The sequence below is a fragment of the Astatotilapia calliptera genome, chromosome 18 (genome assembly GCF_964374335.1).
Source record: "Astatotilapia calliptera chromosome 18, fAstCal68.1, whole genome shotgun sequence".
Taxonomy (NCBI): Eukaryota; Metazoa; Chordata; class Actinopteri; order Cichliformes; family Cichlidae; genus Astatotilapia; species Astatotilapia calliptera.
In genome coordinates this window covers 3,084,785-3,087,446 of record NC_137439.1, presented here as the reverse complement: position 1 = coordinate 3,087,446, position 2,662 = coordinate 3,084,785, and the positions used below count along the sequence as shown (strand labels likewise).

General features: G+C 41.9%; 1 long non-coding RNA gene across 1 annotated transcript; it reads left to right on the top strand.

Moving 5' to 3' along the window:
* Positions 1–706: 706 nt before the first annotated feature.
* LOC145421753 (uncharacterized) lies at positions 707–2,417 on the top strand. The gene is made up of 2 exons (XR_013903121.1): positions 707–1,703; positions 1,789–2,417. It is a non-coding gene; the product is annotated as an uncharacterized LOC145421753 (long non-coding RNA).
* The last annotated feature ends 245 nt before the right edge of the window (positions 2,418–2,662 follow it).

Here is a 2,662-nt window from a genome sequence, read left to right as displayed (position 1 = left end):
ATCATCCCATGTACTCAGTCAACATTAATGTAATCAGTGACTTCTCTTAAGCAAAGTCACTCAACTCATCAATCACTATGAGCTCAATAGCCCATCTTCAACTATTCCATAAACACTGCATCCCTTATTTGTTTTTCTCATGTCACTTGTCCGCTTCTGCTGAATCCTCTACATGCATTCTCAGAAAAACAAACATTAGCAACACACATTGATTATGCTCAGACGGTGGTCAGACGCAGGTCAACAGGTTCCAGAGGTGCCATAAAAAGACCATAAAGTTAGCCATCCATTGCTGTGGAAAAAATGTCATTCACATATAAACCCAGAAATCCTGTAGTAGAAAAACATTAACTAGTCCTCTTATAAATCACATGATCAAACACATGAAAAACTGTAATGCTGTAGAAAAGAAAATACAAATGTTAGCGCTGCGCAGTCGTATGCTTACCTTGTCACCGTTACCTCTGTAAGCAACACAAGATAGTGAATAACACCCCTGGTAGATGCACAGACACAGAAAATGGCATTTCAAAGGTTAAATCGTCACGCAACCTCGAATGTTGCTGTCATCTTTCTGCTCCTGTAAAAGGAAACACATAAATTCATCCACCCTTTGTCCTGTCTAGGTGGAGGTTAATTACTTGTGCTGCATCAATCAAGCAGGAAGCATCTCCCAATTTACTATATCAACGACTAAATTTAGGGTTAATGCATGTTCTGCTTGTGTGTGTGATTTTGTATATGTTTCTTTTTTGCAGTGTTTCAGACTCCTTCACAATTTTCCAACTTAAGCAGTCAGTTTTGTTTTTCCCAGGTTTGCTAACCCAAATTTTGATTTCCCACATTTAACACCTGGGCCCTGTTTCAGGAAGCCGGTTTAGTGGAAAAACTGAGTAAGTATACCCTGAGTTAACGAAAACTCTGGGTTTTCGGTTTCACAAAGCGAGTTCAGCTGCAGCCTGAGTGAGTCACTATGACGACACACTCCGTGAAGCTAACCTGCCCCCTAGCAGGTTTACTACAACTAACCCTGACTGTCTCCGCCCCTTTGTCGGAAACCTGACAGTAGGAAGTGTCAGACATGGCGTGCCACTTCCTTGAAGAGCCAGTAGATCGTGAAGCCCAAATTCTCCGCAGAGCTCTCCGCCGGGAGAGAGTGATCAGAGCGCGTTTGGACATTTTATCATTTCCTGATGATTTTCTGTGTGAACGTTACCGTTTCTCAGCACAATCTATAATTTATTTGGATAACATCCTCAGGCCATATATTACGCATGTGACACATCGCGGACATTCTCTCAGTTCATTGCATATTATTTGTATTGCACTTCGGTTTCTTGCAAACGGGAGCTTTCTGTATAATATTGGTGACGCTGAGCACGTTTCCAAGGCTACCGTCTGTCGGGCAGTCAGGAATGTTACAGTTGCACTGAAACGTCTCCTGTACTCGTTTGTGGTGTTCCCCGGTCATAGACCCACAAGATTTATCAAAGAGGGATGCCACAAAATTGCAGGTATCAGGATGACCAAAACTTAATTTATGATGTGGTGATACTTGAACTACTACTTAAATTGCACATTTATTTTCAGGGTTCCCAGGCGTGATTGGCTGTATAGATGGCACTCACATTCCAATCATTGCTCCTTCAGTGAATGAAGGAGACTATGTGAACAGGAAGTCTTTCCACAGCATTAATGTACAGGTACATAGTTCCCTGTAGCATGTCAAACTAACAAATTATTTCATTATAGTAATGGATGCTAATTTGTGTTCTCTGCACTGTGAAGATCATATGTGATGCTGCCAACATTATCACAAATGTGGAAGCCAAGTGGCCAGGCTCTGTCCATGACTCACAAATATTCCGTGAATGTACACTGAGCACAAAATTTGGACATGGTGAGTTGAGAATACTTTAAAATATATAAAGACCAATTGCTTCAGGGACATTTGAACTGAAGTGTATCCTTCTGTCTTAGGAGAGTTCACTGGCTACTTGCTTGGTGATAGGGGGTATCCATGTTTACCCTATTTGCTTACCCCTTACTCTGACCCTGAACCGGGCCCACAGCAGCGATATAATCTGGCTAATTGCAGGACAAGAGCCAGAATTGAAATGACTATTGGAATGCTTAAGGCCCGGTTCCAGTGCCTGCAAAGACTCAGGGTCACCCCAGAAAGGGCATGTGACATTATTGTGGCATGTGTGATTCTTCACAACATTGCCACAATTAGAGGAGAACACTGTCCTTCTGAACCAAACATCAGCAGTGATCCAAACCATGAACATCCTGACCCTCCCACGGACATACAAGATGGAAGAGCAGTCAGAGACACCATATGTCACAATCATTTCTTTTGACCCATCACCTCAACATGTTGAAAGAAGAATAAACAGATTTTTTGTTCAACTGGCTTTATTGGTCGCCTGTATTTCCTGTACACAAAGTATTAAAAGATGTAAACCTCATAAAGTGTCTCTGTTGCTTCCTCCTCTGTAACAGCTGTCAATGTTTCTTCATTATTTTCCTGTAGTAAAGAAATAGACAACATTGCTGTTCTACTGTAAACTCATATAATCTGTGGAGTATTACTCACAACTGCATGTTGGTCTGGCTCAACAGGAGGCTGCACCAGATGCAGTACACCATCACCATCAAC